The sequence below is a fragment of the Cynocephalus volans genome, chromosome 2 (assembly GCF_027409185.1).
Source record: "Cynocephalus volans isolate mCynVol1 chromosome 2, mCynVol1.pri, whole genome shotgun sequence".
Classification (NCBI taxonomy): domain Eukaryota; kingdom Metazoa; phylum Chordata; class Mammalia; order Dermoptera; family Cynocephalidae; genus Cynocephalus; species Cynocephalus volans.
The window spans coordinates 67,458,496-67,467,591 of record NC_084461.1 but is presented as its reverse complement, the minus strand read 5'-3'; the positions used below and the strand labels follow the sequence as shown (position 1 = coordinate 67,467,591).

At 47.4% G+C, this 9,096-nt stretch overlaps 1 pseudogene; it reads left to right on the top strand.

Moving 5' to 3' along the window:
• The first annotated feature begins 8,112 nt into the window (after positions 1 to 8,112).
• On the top strand, positions 8,113 to 8,238 carry LOC134371368 (small nucleolar RNA SNORA70; annotated as a pseudogene).
• Positions 8,239 to 9,096: the final 858 nt, after the last annotated feature.

Here is a 9,096-nt window from a genome sequence, read left to right as displayed (position 1 = left end):
CAAGGCCCAGGTTTTGACCAGCCTTAATAAAAACAAAAACTAAAATGAAAAAACTAGCCCAGAATGAAAGCTTGGTGAGAATTCAAATAATTATAGTCCCTCATTACTAACTTGTTATCAGAGACTCTGATAAGACTAGGAGTGGGGAAGGGGGTGGATGGGAGGGAAGTGAAGACCTTGCATTACCTCCCAGGAGGAAAAATCTATAACAATCAAGAACATGATAGAATTGTCAAAGGTAAAAGAATTGTCTTTAAGGTAAATCATTAAACTGTGAAATATAAGCAATGGTTCTATATGTTCCGTGACAGCTGATCAAGGCAGAAGATAAGGGAAAGTTTTGAGAACTTTGCTGTCTCTCCAACAGTCTCTATCACTCCTCCCTTTGTTGCCACCCTTCTCTCTCAATTTTTTCCAATTTTAGAACTCCTGGCAGAGACTGGACAGAGTCACCAGGTTTAATGAGCAATGTTGATTCTGGCCATTGATGTGCAAGCACCCGTTTCTGCTCACAGCTGTGCCCACTCCTCTCCCCCACCATAAAATGTTTTGGTCAAGCTCCACCTAAGCTTAATAGCAGCCACTGTTTCCAGGATCTGGCAATGGGAATAAATCAGTTGAGTCCCAGCTGTCTGACTGCTTAGCCTTGTTTTCCTCAGCTGTGAAATCAAGGTAATTAACCCGCCTCACAGGAGTTGTGAAAGTGCTTTGTCAACAGGAAAAGCACGTTAGCACTGATTTATTGCTGAAAGACCCCATTCTCAGGATCTTGCTGTGCTGCGCACCCGGAGCAGCAATCAACGGTGTGACCTGAGTCAGTGAGCCACTCTATCATACTTACTTGAGGGAGAGCAAGGATGGTTGTTTTACCACCAAAATCCCTGCTCCCCTTCCACAGTGTGGCGTTGGTGCTAGCAAGGCGCTGACCAGCCAGAGATTACATTTCCCAGCCCCCTTGGCATCTAAGTGTGGACAAGGGACTATTTCTTGCCATGGGGACGTGAGCCACAGCTTTTAAAAAGCGGAATGCCTTCTCCTTGCTCTTTTCTCTTCTTCTGGGTGGCTGGCTGTGTATGGAAATGACCAGACCCAATTTAATGGTGTAGTCACAAGTTGGAAGGGGTCTGAGTCCCTGAGTCACAGTGCCTGGAGAAGGAGAGGTACCAGCCCCAACAAACACCAGCTTGGACTACCGCACAAGTGTGAAATGAATATCTATGATGTTGGAGCAATTATACCTTTGGGGATATATGTGATAAAGCAGTTGGCATGATCTTGACAAGGAGGCTGTATAATGGTTCTGGGTTTAATCTCTTGTTCTGCCAAGGTTTCGTAACCTTGGCCATGGTATTTAGACTCTTTACACTCAGTTACCTCATCTGTAAAGTACAGATGATAATATTCTTGTCTCACTGGGTTGTTGTAAGCTGACTGATGAATGCATAGAAGGTGCCAATAACATAAATGTTCAATGAATGTTGGCCATTATTATTAACAGCACAGAATTACCAGGCCTTTGCTGAAAGTTCATTCATTGATTCCAGGAAAAATTTCTATCTCTGCAGCTTATCTCCAGGTGACTGTCCATTACATACACATCAAAATACTTGCCAAAGAAACTTTTTCAGGGCCTTAGTGTTTTCCCTAGTTTGTGTCTTTATTTGAACCTAGTTAACTAGCAAAGTTGAAGCCTAAAACTGAAGGTCCAGTTCCTACCTAAATAGTCATACTTGTGGATTTAGTGGTAGTGTGTGACTTGACCTATGACAACTCAGAAGCCCGACTCACCTGTCCTCTCCACGGTCCAGTCAAGGAGTCAGGGATGCTGTTGCCATACGGCTGCAGGTCTGCCTGTGACCAGCAGAGGGCAGTGCTGCAACAAACTGCTGCGACTTTAGAAGTCCCTTTCCATTGTCAATAGTTTGGGGGTTCTTTCCTCCCTGTTTTCATTCCCTGACTTTAGAAGAACGGTCATGATATTTCAGAAAAGCCCGGCTATTCTCATCGTGCTCAGCTTTTATAGCGCTGAACCTCTTGTCCGGTCACTGGCAAATCACTTTGTTACCAGGCACGTGGATGCTGGTGGCCACCACCGGCTCAAGTGAACATCAGGGGAAATATTGAAGGGAAAAAAAGTTATAAAAAGGGCAGCCTGGGAGGGACGGGGATGGGCCTAGCGATGGTTGGGAGAGGCGTACAGCTGAATGTGAGAAGAGGCGCCCCCGCTCTTTCCCGTGTCTGCGGGCACAGCCACCTCCTCTCCTTGTCCTCCGTTCCTGAGTCACTTTACACCCACCCAGTTTCTGCGAACGATTCCACCCCGTCTTCTCCCACACCATCACAGACTCCGGGACTCAATCCTCTGAACCTCGGTGACTCTCAACAGCGTGTGTGGGTCTGTTACATTTCAGAATCTCCTATATGGAAATTTCTGACCACACCTGTGCCCGGGTCTTCCTCCGGACCTCCCGGAGTAGATGCTCGGACGTGTGAGAGTTTGAGGAAGATCCTGGATCATCGAGGTTCCCACCAGCACCCCCACCCCTACCCTGGGACCGCAGGCGTGGCCGGAGACCCAGCTGGAGCAAATGGCAGAGGAACGGAGAGGCGGGACGGCTGGGGGCGGAGTCGACGTGACTCAGCAGTTGACTGGTTCTGTTCCCTCCCCATTTTCCCCACAGGGAAATCTGAAGCCCACACACCCCCCATAGGTGATCTCGCTGCTTTCTTAAGGAGAAAATGAAAGCTCTCCAACTGTTCTGCCATCCTCTCTATTGCTCTGGGTTCCATGTTCTCCATCTTTCCTCCCCACTCAATGCTCAGCCCATTTCCACCTCCACCTGCGGCGGGAGCCCACCTTCCTTGCCTCCCCATTATCCGTCCCCCACCTGCAACTTTGGTGTCATCCTCTCCAGGGACTCATTTCCTCTTTCCCTTAGCCCCGTCTGACAATCACCAAGTCTTTTCAGGTCTCCCTGCTCCAGATGGTCCTTCCACTCTGTCCCCATCTTTGTGCTGCACTTTGTCACTCCTTTCTATGACTGTCAACACATTCTCTGAACTAGCCACTCTGTGTCCACTCAGCTCCTCCCCAGACTGACCGACCCCAGTGGGATTCTTCTAATATGCTCATCTGACATCGACTTGCCCCAGTTAGAAAACCTGTCACTGCCTCCCGCCCAGCCCCTGCTGCACGGAGCCCTCCTCGGCTCAGCACGCAGGCTCTCCGCCACCGTCTCTTCCCTCCCTCTGTTCTTTTCACTCCAGCCATGTGTGCACCTGTGAGCCTCTTAAGGACTGTTTCTGCCTGGCGCTCCTTTCCCCATTTTGCTTCCTAAAATGAACTCCCAGTCATCCTGCAAAATCCAGCTCAGGCACCACCTCCCCCAAAAGCCTTCCCTGACCCCCCGGATTGGTTCCTTCATTCTCTCTTCCGTGATGACTCTGACTGAATATCAGCTTCTCCCATTGTGCCTTCCCACTCTGAAACCTTGGAGTCATTAAGTATTCCTTCTCCCCCAAATTTACTCACAATTCTCTCTTCCTTCCTAAGCTTTGAGCTTCTTAAGGACGTGGACTGGGAATTACTAATCACAGCACGCCCAGTACCTAGCACAGTGCCTCACTCGTGTTCTAGGTGGAGCTCTGACACCTAGAAACCCCCTCCCTCTCCCACCTCCACTGAAATTCCACCCACTTTCAAGACCCAGTTTCAAGGTCATCTCCTTGCCTCTAGTGACCAAGACAGAGAAGTACCGAGGAGATGACAGCACAGTTTGAGCACGCTAAGCCAGTTGTGCCATCACATCCCAGGATTCTGATAAAGAATGGTGTCAACCAAGGGGAACACTCTAAATATGGGCAGCTTGGCCCAGTCACCCGCCCACCTGTGATGCACACCTTGAGTCAACATGCCTCTAGCTCACAGTTGGTAGGGAGAGCTGACGTGAGAATGAATGGCAGAGAGGAGTTCTAAATGATCTCCCAGTCTAGAACAAAGGCAAAAACAAAACAGAACCAACAACCAGAAAGCTAAGCAGATTCATGCTATCCTGCACTGAGGTTCAAAGCATGGATTCCATGGTGTGGCATGGGGGAGACAGGGTTTTATGGAGAGGACTTAAAGTTTCAAGAGTTTGGGTGGATTTCAGGCTCAGTCTGAACCAACAGAGGGTCAGAACTGCCAAGAGAGTGAATGTCATCATAGGCTTTGTAAATAGAAATGCTGTGTGTAGGCAAGAGAGGTGGCATCCCCTTGCTGCCCATCCACACTGGTCAGGGACTGAGGTCTGATCTGGGCAACTCATGTCAAGAGGGATGGACAAACTCGAGCAAGTCCCAAAGAGGATCATGTCTGTGACCCAGGATGGTGGAGGGTCTTGATACCAGGACAACTGTAGCACAGAACATTTGGTTGGAAAAAAGACTTGGCGGGAACATGAGAGCTATATTCAAATGCTGGAAGACGGTCCTCTGCTTTCTGAAGGAGCTGGCATCTGCTATGTATCTAGGGAAGGAGGAATCAGGGTCTCTAGATAAAAACTGTAGAGGGAGATTTTAGCTTAAAAACAGAAAGATTTTTGAATGCAAATATTTTCATTACCTCTGTGTGGTGGAATTAGGTGGAAATTTTTATTTTTTCCTATTTTTCTTCTGATTTACAGAAGTACATGTTCTGTACTGAAGTGGACTTGAGTTGTTTTGGACCTCCCAGCACCCATTGCCCCTTCTTCTGGTCTTAACCCCTAATTTTGCTTTGGGGAACAACTCCTCCCCCACTCTCAGGGGTTTAGGTGGAGCTGACCCTCCCTCTAGCTCCAGGGGTGTTTCTGTAAGCCAGGCCTGGCCCATCAGTGTACTCCATGCCCTGGTCTGGGTGATTAGTGTGGGGATCAGCCCTGACTCAAGCTGGGCTAACAAAAGTTGCCCAAGGCTAGTAGGAAAGAGATGTTCTCTTCAACCTGAGTTGCTGAACTGATAGGAGGTTCAGCTGGTGGTGACTTTCTTGACTTTGCGAGGGGAAAGCCTGCTTGAGAATGAAAACAAGACTGAGGGAAGCAGAGCCAAGAGACAGAGAGCTGATGGTGTCATTTGAGCCCCTACCTCCAGCCTTGCCTCAAGCCAGACCTAATTTCCTGAAGGTTTCAGTTCTATGAACCACTCAATAACCTTTTTTACTTCAACCAGGTTATCAGTTTTCTGTCTCTTACTTCCAAGGGAGTCCTGACTGAAACTGACTGATAAGATTACATCTGTTGCTCGTCTTAAGGATGCCAGAGCTGCCTGGCAATGGAGTGACTACTGATATTTAAGAAAGGTCATAAAAAACACCTATTGGTTAAGGATCCCATAAGAGACTCTGGATGAAGTGGCCTTAGATGTCCTTTCAGACCCTGAGAGCCTGTTTTGGATTCACCTAGGAATGCTTCTCCTCCCCATTGCGGAACAGACTGCCTCCTTTCCCACGCTCCCCACCCTTTGGGCACATCTCACTTTCTACTCTGTGCTGGAGATTCTGCTGCCAGTTTCCTGTTTCCCTTATTATGTCTTTGAGTAAATGTAGATTGTGAGTTTTTCTTCTTAGCTCAATTAGTGTTTATGGGAAGAAAGGGAGGGAGGAAAGGAGAGAAAAAGGGAAAAAGAGAAAGAAAGGGAATGCAAGAAATCTACTTTTCATGGTATTTTAAGCCTTAATTATGAATCTCCATCCAGTTTCTTAATCATATTCTTGGTTCACAATTCCCTCCTTTTTGTGTTTGCTACTTTTTAAAATCCAAGAAGCTCTTCTATTTATTTTTTTAAATAAAATCTGTAGACAAGAGTGCTCCTTAGCAAAGATAGCTTGTATTGGAAGGTTTTATTCTAAACTTCAGTTCTACCCTCTTGACTAATTCTTCTTGCTTGCTTCTCTATTTTCTGGTGATTTTATTAGTTTTCTTAATAAACCTTCTTTATCAGAATGAAGTGCTCAGACCTAGAGGTACTTGAATCATGATGGTATATCAGGGGATAATTGCAGAGGATCCTTCCCTCCTGAAGTACTTACACACTATTGTCTTGTCTAAATTCCCTAAGGATAATCAGATTGTGAGATATTCCTGCCAATCAAGTTACAGAAGCAAATAATCTGCCTAAGATAAGGCTTCTCTGTTTTCTTTTATCATAGAGACTCAACAAAAAACAAACAAACATTCTAAACAGCTTCTACTTTTCATTGTCTGTAAGGTTTTTCTGTCTAGACATTTCTCAAAATTTAGAATGCTGCTGAGTGTAATTGTGGCAGGTCCAGCTGGCCCAGATTTCCCTAAAGGGGCCTCTGCATTGCAGCATATTTAAAATAGTAGTCACTGCCTCAAGTGGATGAGATGTCTAGAGGAATGATACTGTTTGTCCGTGCATCCAAGCATTCACATTTAAATACTTATTGAGAACTCACTGTGTACAGCACTCAAACTCTGCAAGAAGATGCCAAAACCTGCGGTACTACCCTTGCTGTCTAGGAGTTTATCATCTAATTAGAGACACAAGACACATGCACCCACATATCACTTTCCTTTCCACTGAGTGAGTACCTGTAATCAGGGGTTCTCAACCCTGGCTACATGTTAACATTACCTGGGGAGATTAGAAACAGTATTGATGCCTGAGTCTCACCCTACACAACTAAATGAAAAATAGCTGCATACATCCCAGGCATTAATATCTTAACCACTCCCCACATGCAATTCTAAAGTGCAATTAGATTTAAGGAACTTTGGCTTAAATCCTACCTCTTCTGAAAAAGAGGGAGATCAGTTTGCTCTCCTTGATTTCCCCAACCAGAAGGAATAAATATTATTGATTGACTCTCAACGGTCTTGGTGTTTCCATCAAAGAAACACACCGGCAACCTCAGACCAAGTCGTCTGTTCCAGACAGCATAAGGAGGGGGAGAATATGACAGGAGGGTCAACACACTGCAGTCCCACCTATACCTGGAAGGTTTCTTTACTCAGTATTGAAGAACAGCAAGGGCCAATCAGCCAGATTTTGGAGACACAAAAGAGCTTAGAAAGCCACGGGCAATCCAAATACAGTTCAACTCTTGGACTAGCCATACATTTCTTGGCAGCCACTTGACTTACTTGAAAGGACCTCTGTTCATAAACTTGGGGTGCTGTAGTTATCTGGACTCAAATGAGAAGTAGATTTCATCTCACCAGACTGGCATCTTCAGCAAGCAACAGACATTGACCTAGATTTTCTCCTCCTAGGCCTCCATCTTTTGACCACGTTCCCGTGTAGTGCAGGTGTGGAGGCCCATCAAACGCAGCAAGCTGGACCATCGCATCCCAGACAGACATTCTTAGGCACTGACGATGGCTGCCTGGCTGGGAGATGAGGCTAGTCTTGATTAAAGCTGTCTTTTATTCCCCTTTGTCAGAGTGGGCCCATTCAGCCATCACTAATCCATTTTCCCAAAGGATTCTAACCTAATCACCAGCATTTGTGGCCAAAGCCCCGACCCATCTCTAATTGTCCTGACCAATATATCTGTCTCCTCTTACTGACAGCTCAGGCCAGGCCAGGCTCCAAGTTCTACCTCAGAATGTGATTAATCAAGAGCATCAGAGCAGAGGAGAGGCAGACTGGAAACTTTTCATATGCTAGAAGGAAAAAAGCCAGACTCTGAGCAAAGGAGGTAAACGTCCAAATAACTGTTCCTAAGGGTACAGGCAAGATGCTTTGTTCAGAAGATGGCAGGTTTTCCAAGGCTCCAGAGGGGCTCCAATAGCTTACTCAGGACCTCCTGCCTCAGAGGAAATGAGAGGTTTCTCACCAATAGAAAAACTCAGTCCTCAGGCCCACTTGCCACCCAATTTCAGAATGGTACAGGCTTGGAGAAGGGGATTTGGCATCATAATCTCTTCTGCCTGGATCTCAAGCTACATTTTCTGGGAAGCAGTGGCATCCGGTGCTGTAGTCACTAACCTGCCTCCTGACCGTGTTGGCCCTGGGCCTGAGGGGTGAGATCAGACCATGCGATACCCTTCTGCCCTCAGCCCTACTCCCCATATCTCCAAGGGTTACAATTTTAAATGTCCCTTCACAAACTCCGAACTCTGCTAGTCTCTGCTGCCATGTAAGCCTACCTTTCTCCGTGGGGGCCAGTGTGCAATGGCTGCAGACAGCGGCCCCTCGGTAGTGTTCACAGCCCATTACTGGTACGCAGTGCCCTAAGGGACCTTGGAGACAGATCTCTCCAATGGACATTTGTGTCTCTGACCTCATGCTTTCCCTAACCTAGGCTCTGAACAGGCATGTGGAGTGACTTTGGAAAGCCCCAGGGCACAGTGGCCAAGACCCACGTTGGCCAAGCCATCATGTTCATTCCACCAAGCTGCAGACCACACATGATTGAGGCCTACACAGGGCCAATCTCAAGTTCCCTGACCACCAGAAGATCCCCATCTCCCAAAAGTGGGGCTTTACCAAGTTTAATGCAGGTGAATTTGAAGACATGGTAGCTGAGAAGCAGCTCCTCCTGATGGCTGTGGGGTCGGATACAACCCAGTCACAGGCCCGGACAAGTGGCAGGCCCTGCACCAGTGAGGGCCCTGCAGCACTGCCCCACCTTCCTCAGGCCCACTGATTAATCCTACCTCCTGTCAAAAAGAGAACCCTCTAGTCTGTTCTGTCCTTCTCTGCCCCCATTGTAAGGAGCCTGGAGGGGGTGGAAATGCCTCCTGGGACCTGTGTTCAAGGACAGCATTCCCACCTACCCCAGTGGGAGAGGCGGGGAATTTAGCCGTAAAGTCCCCACAACACTAGCCGCATTCTAATCGCTCAGGCCACCACAGCCACTTAGTTTCTGCTACAGGTTAGTTTTTACTTCAGCAGGCACTAAATGGTACACTTTAAGGGCTGCAAAGTTGAGTGAGAAGTGGCCCCCCTCAGGGAGCTTCTGCTGTCACAGTGTGGAGGGGAGTGACATCGGTGACTCCTGGGCTTGGGTATCGACAGCAAGTGAGGAGACGCTGACATCAATAGTGATCTAAAATGAAATCTCACAGCTTCGTTCAGAGCAGTTACAAAAGGAGAAATTTCTCCTCCTGA